Below are 8,633 nucleotides of genomic sequence, written 5' to 3'. Positions count from 1 at the left end.
TTCTAAAATGTTAGCACTACAATGGTACGGACATTTGTTTGTTCGTTGACATATTCACAAGCACTTATAACAGTACCTGGGCCTGGCATGGTGGCTCATGCCTATAATCCCAGCACTTTGGGAGGCTGAGGTGGGAGGATTGCTTGAGCCCATGAGTTCGAGACCAGTCTGAGCAACATGGCGAAACCCCATCTCTACAAAAACTACAAAAATTAGCCAGGTGTGGTAACACAGGCCTGTGGTCCCAGCTACTCGGGAGGCTGAGGTGGGAGGATCCCCTGAGCCAGAGAGTCGAGGCTGCAGTGAAATGTGATTGCACCACTGTACTTCAGATTGGGTGACACGGTGAGACCCTATCTCAAAAACCAACTAACAACAACAAAAAAACAGTACTTGGCACACACAAGGTGCTTAATACGTATTGTTAAATAAATGGTTACCTATAGATACACACATGCATGCTTATGCACAGCTATACATAATTTCTGTTTATAGTTACTATGGTTTAATAGGGACAATTCTTCCAGGTGAGGAAAGCAGACTTTTCCGGTTGCAGTTTCGACATAATGTCCTAGAAAGATTTCATTTAAATAGACTTTTTCAATAACAGAGGCATTGCACAAAGTCCCTTATTGGTGCAGCCTCAACATTTTCTTTGGCGGTTTGGACGCTCTGCCGTCTAGGCTGTGGCCCTGTGCATGTGGTCTTGATGGAATGCCCTGATTAGTTATGAGATGTTCCCGAGCAGCCCGGGGGAATAGCTTGTTAGTTCAAGTCTCATCACGGAAGGTTTCTCATTAGCAGTTCTCTTGAAATTCTTCTTGGGCCGTTTATGTCCTCCGGCGACTCAAAACAGCAAGCTTGCTTATAGTTTCTTTTGTCAATCTGTTTCCTTATCGACTGCTAAAAATAAAGTGGTTGTTTCTTAAATTATGATGACAATGGTCATTTTGACTAAAGGTTTCCATCCACATTCCAACAATTATGTGGCACATATAATAATTTTTGCCTGACTTCTGTTAAAAATAAACTATGATAGGAGTATGTTAACTGTGTAGAATAAGTTACAAGGCAGTAGATTTGGGCTCATTCTAAGAAGTTTTAATAAGAAGCTGAGAAGAATATAGAATGAGCTGACTCTTAATATATAGAATTTCCTATTCATTGGAGAGGATTTATATGAAAAGCCCAGAAAAGGCAAATCTGTCAAGGTACAAAGAAGATGAGTGGTTGCCTGGAGCTGAAAGTGGGAGTAGGGAGTGACTGCAAATGGCAAAAAGGCTTCTTTAGAGGATACAAAAATACTCTAAAATCAGATCGTGGTAGTGGCTGCAAAACTCTGCAATTTTACTAAAAACCATTGAATTATATGCTAACATGGCTAAATTTTATGGTTTATGTGTTAGTTTGCTAGGGCTGCCATAATATAGTTTCACAGACTGGGTGGCTTAAACGGGAGAAATTTTCTTACAGTTCTGGAGGCTGAAAGGTGATATATATATATATATATATATATATATATATATATATTTTTTTTTTTTTTTTAGACAGAGTCTCACTCTGTTGCCCAGGCTGGAGTTCAGTGGTACAATCTCGGCTCACTGCAACCTCCGCCTCCCGAGTTCAAGTGATTCTCCTGCTTCAGCCTCCTGAGTAGCTGGGACTACAGGTGAGCACCACTGCGGCTGGCTAATTTTTGTATTTTTGGTAGACGCAGGGTTTCATCACCTTGGCCAGGCTGGTCTCTAACTCCTAGCCTCAAGTGATCCGCCCACCTCAGCCTCCCAAAGTACTGGGATTATAGGTGTAAGCCACCATACCTGGCCAAAAATAACTTATATTAATTGAGCATTAACTAGGTTCTAAGTCCTAGGCTAAATACTTTACAAACATCTCTCAGTTGATCTTCCGAATAACACCATGATGCAAGTATGATTATGACCACTTTAAACATGAGGAAAGTAAGGCACAGAGAGGTTAAATAACTTGCCTGTGATCACAAAGCCAGTGTGCAACAAAGCCACGATTCAAACCAAGTAACTTGACTCCAAAGCCCACACTCTTAATCCCTATTAAGAGTGAACAATAAGTATACACTGAAGTCGAGGCTGCAGTGAGCTGTGATCACACCACTGCACTCCAGCCTGGGTGACAGAGCAAGACCCGGTCTCAAAAACTACAGTGTCCAGATAGGCCAGGCACTGTAAGTCAGTCGTCTGAGATACATATTATAATCTCAATTGTAAACAAGAGAAAACCGAGCCTCAGAGAAATCCAGTAACCTACTCAAGTTCACACAATCTGGAATTGGGGTTCTCTAAGCCCTAAGTAGTTTCTAAATATTATGACATTTCTAATGATATGCAACTGTGGGTCTCGCTATTTTTGATGGGCAAGCTCTAAGACAGGAAAAGGCCCCCTGACACACAATAGATGCTCCAAAAACAGCTGTGAGAGGAATGAGAACATATTGAAAGGCCTAGTCTGGGTGACAGAGCAAGAGCCGGTCTCAAAAAAAGAAAGAAAAGAAAAAAGAAGAAGCTGAGATCCGGCCACTGCACTCCAGCCTGGGCGACAGAGCGAGACTCCGTCTCAAAAAAAAAAAAAAAAAAAAAAAAAAAAAAAAAAAGAAAAGAAAAGAAAAGAAAAAAGAAAAATTGGAAACAATCTAAATGTCTAATAATAAAAGAATCATTATGGTATAATCACAGAATGGAATAATATGCAGTTCTTGTTGATCATGTTTTTAATTATTCTAGATAAAGTTCACAACATATAATATTAAGTGAAAAAAAGCAAAAAATAAAACCAGTTACATGGCCGTTCACAGAAAAAGAAATGTAGATGAACAATAAGTATATGCAAAAATACTCACTCTTACTCAGAATTTTTAAAAATGCAAAGTAAAACAATAAAATGCCGAGCCTGGGCAACATGGTGAAACCTTATCATAGTGGCACACACCTGTGGTTCCAGCTACTCAGGAGGCTGACGTAGGAGAATCACTTGAACCAAGGGGGTGGAGGCTGCACTGAAACACTTTCCTGCCACTGCACTCCAGCCTGAGCCACATAGTGAGACCTTGTTTCAAAACAAACAAAATACTCAAATAAACAAAATTGACGTAATACTTTCATCAATGAGATTCACATTGAGTTGCGCAGGGTGTGGAGAAGCAGGTACTCTAACACACAGTTGTTGAAAGTATTATTTGGTACAAACTTTTGAGAGAAATTTGACAATATTATTAAAAATTTAAGGCCAGGTGTAGTGGCTCACGCCTGTAATCCCAGCACTTTGTGAGGCCGAGGCAGGTGGATCACCAGGTCAGGAGATCAAGACTATCCTGGCTAACATGGTGAAACCCTGTCTCTACTAAAAATACAAAAAATTAGCCAGGCGTGGTGGTGGGCACCTGTAGTCGCAGCTACTAGGGAGGCTGAGGCAGGAGAATGGTGTGAACCCGGGAGGCGGAGCTTGCAGTGAGCGGAGGTTGCGCCACTGCACTCCAGCCTGGGCGACAGAGTGAGACTCCATCTCAAAAAAAAAAAAAAAAAAAGTAAGATGTATACTCTTCTTGACCTAGCAATTTTACTTTTAGAAATTTGTCCTATAGAAATACACAAATATGCAAAGATGGTCATTATACCACTGATTGTAGTAGCAAAATAATTGGAAACAAATGTTTATCAATAGCCAAATGATGAAATAAATTGTAGAACATTCATATAGTAGAACATGGGCAGGTCTTAAATGATGTAGAGTTGTTGTATGTGCTTATTTGCAAAGTTAGCTACATCAGTCAAGATCCAGCCAGGAACACAAAACTCATGTCAGATAATTCAGTAGATGGAATTTAATATGGTGGTCCTCCCGTATTCACAGTTTTGCTTTCCATTTCAGTTTTAGTTACCTGTGGTCAACTGCAGTCCAAAAATATTCCATGGAAAATTCCAGAAAGTTTCATAAAGTTTTAAATTGCACACTGTTCTGAGTAGCAGGATGGAATCTCTTGCAGTTCCACTCCATCCTGCCCAGGGCATGAATCATCCCTGTGTCCAGCAGATCCACGCTGTCTGCATTACCCGCCTGTTAGTCACCTAGTAGTCAGCCCGTTATCAAATTCGCTGTCGTAGTATCCCAGTGCTTGTGTTCAAAGTAAGCCTTATTTTACTTAATAATGGTCCCAAAGTGCAAGAGTAGTGATGCTGGCAATTTGGATATGCCAAAGACAAGCCGTAAGTGCTTCTTTTAAATGAAAAGGTGAAAGTTTTTGACTTAATAAGGAAAGAAAAAAAATTGTATGCTGAGGTTGCTAAAGGTCTTCTTTAGTAAGAATGAATCATCTATCCATGAAATTGTGAGCAGTATATTGTAATAATTGTTCTATTTTATTATTAGTTATTGTTAATCTCTTACGGTGCCTAATTTATAAATTAAACTTTATCATAGACATGCATGCATAGGAAAAAAATAGTGCTTATAGAGTTTAGTTCTATCTGAAGTTTCAGGCATCCACTGGGTGTCTAGGAATGTATCCCCCACAGATAAGGGTGGGAACTACTGCATAGGAATCAATTACAAAGGTTTAGAGGCAAAACTATTTGTATCCAGAAAGTGGTAATCTGGGTACATGGGCTGCCCTGCAGGCTTTGACACAGGCAGGTGGTGAGTGAGAAGAGCAGGGCCAAGATTACTCTGTCCAAGGCCATATCTTCCTATCTCTCTCTGCTTCTTTCTGTGTATCAACTTCAATCTCTCTCTGTATACCAGCTTTCTGCTATTCTCCATGCACATAGCTGTACCAGCTCTAGTTCAAGAATTAGCGATAGCTGAAGATAATCCCAGGAGACAGTCTGATTAATCCAGATTGGGTTAAGCACCCACCCAAGTCCAATCAAAGTAGGGGGAAGGTTCACATAATATAAACATGGCCACAGAACCCACCTTTGTGAGTGGAGGGTTGCAGTTCTCACCAGAGGAACCTAGAACGGAGAGATCCTATCTACTGTTGACAATATGGGTGTCTTAGTTCATTTTCAACTGCCAAACAGACTGGGTAATTTACAAAGAATAACAGACTGGGTAATTTACAAAGAAAAGGCATAGATTTCGCTCATGGTTCTGGAGGCTGGGAAGTCCCAGGGTATGGCACTGGCAGCTGCTTGGCCATCTGGTCAGAGTCTTCCTGTTCTATCATCCCCTCGATGAAAGCAGAAAGGCAAGTGAGTGCAAGAGCCAGAGAGAAAATGAGGGCCAAACTCGTCTTTCATCAGGAGTCCACTCCCACAATAACTAACCCACTCCCAAAATAACTAACCCACTCCTGAGATAACAGCTTTAATCCATTCAATGAGGGCTCTGCTCCCAAAGGTCTCACCCAACACTATCATAGTGGCAACCAAATTTTAACACAAGTTTTGGAGGGGACATTTAAACCATAGCAATGAGCAACTGCGTTGGTACTAATGCCATCTAACAGAGCAGGAAATTCACGATGGGGAGAAGTTTGAAATAGGAGATGATAACTTAAGCTTGGAACATGCTCAATTGAGGTGCCTGCAGAACATCCAAATATATAATTTAGGAGGTAACAGAACAGAGAGTCTAGAGTTCAGCATGGGAATTTGTGCTGGAAATCTAGACTTGTGACAATTAGCGTAAAATTGTGTTTGAAACCAAGGGTAAGTAAGGGGAAAAGAAGATGGTTCAGAATAGAACCTTAGGGAATAAGACACATTTACAGAATGAACAGAGGAAGAGGAAATGCTGAAAGAGACTGAGAAGAATTGGGCAAAAGGACTGGAGGAAAAAAAAGAAACAAACAAACAAAAAATCATGGTGAAAGAGACAGAAGAAAGAGAAAGGAAGTTTCAGGTAAAAGAAAGTGGTCAATTTTGTCAAATGCTTCTGAGAGGTCATATAAAATAAGCCCTGAAAACTGCTTGTTTGGATGTGGTCCCATGAAGATATCTGATAATTTGGGTATCAAGGTGAAGGAAGAAGCCAAATTGCAATGCACTTAGGAGGTTAGGAAATGAATTCCTCATGATATAATTCCCTTGCCACATTCATGAACAGGTAGGTGACAAGCTTTGCATAACATTAAATAGAAGAAATAAACCATTGTGCTTGTATGTCACGGTTCTTCTGCAAATTCCACCCCCCGTTTTCTTCTTTTTGAGACAGAGTCTTGCTCTGTTGCCTAGGTTGGAGTGCAGTGGCACGATTTTGGCTCACTGCAACCTCTGCCTCCCACGTTCAAGGGATTCTGCTGCCTTGGCCTCCCAAGTAGCTGGGATTATAGGCGTGCGCTACCACGCCTGGCTAATTTTGGTATTTTTAGTAGGGATGGGGTTTTGCCATGTTGGCCAGGCTGGTCTTAAACTCCTGACCTCAGGTGATCTGCCTGCTTCAGCCTCCCAAAGTGCTGGGATTACAGGTGTGAGCAACCACACCTGGATGCAAATCCCTTTTAACAGGGTAACTTGGACTAATCTCGTCAGTTCAGAACATTTACAAAGGCCAAATCTCAGGTTTTTACTTTGAATTCACAGAGCAAATCACAAAGGTCCCCTTGGGATTGGTGATTCTTATATACTCCCAGTCTAGAGAAACATCAGAACAGGGGCCAGCCAGCTACAGTCCTTGCGCTGCATCTGGCTTGCTGCAAGGTTTTGTATGGTTTGTTTATAAAGAATATTTTTTTACATTTTTTCAATGTTTGACAAAATATCAAATCATATAATGTCGTGTATCACAAAATTTCAGTGTCTATAAATAAATTTTATTGGAACTCAGCACTCATCTATGTCTGACTGCTTTTGTGCTACAATAGCAGAGTTCAATACCTATGACAGAGACCATAAAATGCTTACTATCTGGCCCTTTTCAGAAAAAGTCTGTGGATCCCAACTCTAGACAATTAGACAGGGCAGTCCTGGGACTTTAGGTTGCTCTTTGGAGATGTAAAAATAGCTTAGTTATTGTCACCAAACCTCAACAAAAAGCATACTATATATTTGTTTAATCTCCTAAAATTTTAGGTATAGGAACAACCCTAGCAGAATTAGGCCCACACGAATGGCCCCATTTTAGGCCAAATCTCGGGGTTTTCACTTTTGACATGTAGTGAGCTATGTACTCATTTGTGGTGTCTTGGAACACAACTGGACAAGACTCTGTGCCTGGCATTGGGACAGGCTAGAATAGAGAGAGGAAAAGCCAAGATCTGTAACTAGACTTAGGCCCTGGTGTGGAATAGTTCCAGGACGGGCCCTGGAAGTTAAGTGGCAGGGAACAATAAAATGCCGTGGAGCACTTCCCAGATGAGAGGCCTACCAAGGGCTTTATACACACTTACCAAGATAAACAAGACCAACGGCCTCCTCTTTCACCAAAAAGCTTACCGTCTGAAGAGTGGGAATACAAATCTAGGGTTAAAATCCTAGGTTCACAGCTGGATCTGGGAGATCACCCATTCCAGTTTTCCCTTTCTGGGTGAGTTGAATACCATGAAACAGAGGCAAGCAAGATGCTAAGGTAGTTTAAAGGAGGGTGAGCTTACTTGCCGGCAGGCAATTTCAGCCTGGAAGGAAGGAAATACTTGAACAAAAGAAAGCGGAGAGTGTGAGAGACAAGAAACCTCAGAGTACGTTTAAGGAACAGCATGAAGATCCTACTGGCTGAAATGGAGGGTGTGTATGAACTAATTTTTAACTTACAAATTTACTTTCAATTTCCAGCTATGCACAACAGGAGGTCTTTTTTAGATTCAACTAAACATGAACTCACAATCTGGACCACACTCAGATACTGCAGCGGATACTCCAAAGGAAGCATAGATTGCCACTGGGCCATGGACATGTCCTCCCAGGACTCCCTGCAGCAGTCCACCCAGCAGTGCTGCTTAGGTTCCCACAGCAAGATCCTTACTGGCCACCAAAGGTTGAGTTCTCGTGCAGAAAGGGAAACAGTTTTGCCAGCCCTTTACCCATGCTCCCCAACACCAGCTCCAGTTTCATTGCTTTCCCCCAAAATAACTCCTGGTAATATTTTTCTGAGAATTTACATGAAATTATGTAGATATAGGTAGACATTTGGTTTATATCTATTTTTTCACTATTAAAACAAGCAACGAACATCCTTATGTACACATGAAAGTATTTCCTATCAGTGAAATTACTTGATCAAATGGTAAATTTTCAGTTTTTTTTTAAGAGACAAGGACTCACTATGTTGCCCAGGCTGGAGTACAGTGTCTATCCACAGGTATGATCCCACTACTCATCAGCATGGGAGCTCTGACCTGCTTCATTTCTGACCCGGGCTGGCTCACCCCTCCTTAGGTAACCTGGTAGTACCCTGCTCCCAGAGGTCACCATATTAATGCCAAACTTAGTATGGACACCAGATCAGCATAGTGCACTACAGCTTAGAATTCCTAGACTTGAGCGATCCTGCCGCCTCAGCCTCCTGAATAGCGGGGACTACAGGCACGCACCACTGCACTCAGTAACTTTTAAATTTTGATAGGTAATATTAAGTGGCTATTAATCTTAATGCACACCAACAATGTATGAGTACCAATTTCCTTTCACTCTCTGTGACTGAATATTAGACATCTTTAAATT

Source organism: Macaca thibetana, chromosome 11 (assembly GCF_024542745.1).
Source record: "Macaca thibetana thibetana isolate TM-01 chromosome 11, ASM2454274v1, whole genome shotgun sequence".
Classification (NCBI taxonomy): domain Eukaryota; kingdom Metazoa; phylum Chordata; class Mammalia; order Primates; family Cercopithecidae; genus Macaca; species Macaca thibetana.
Note: the sequence above shows the minus strand (reverse complement) of the source record.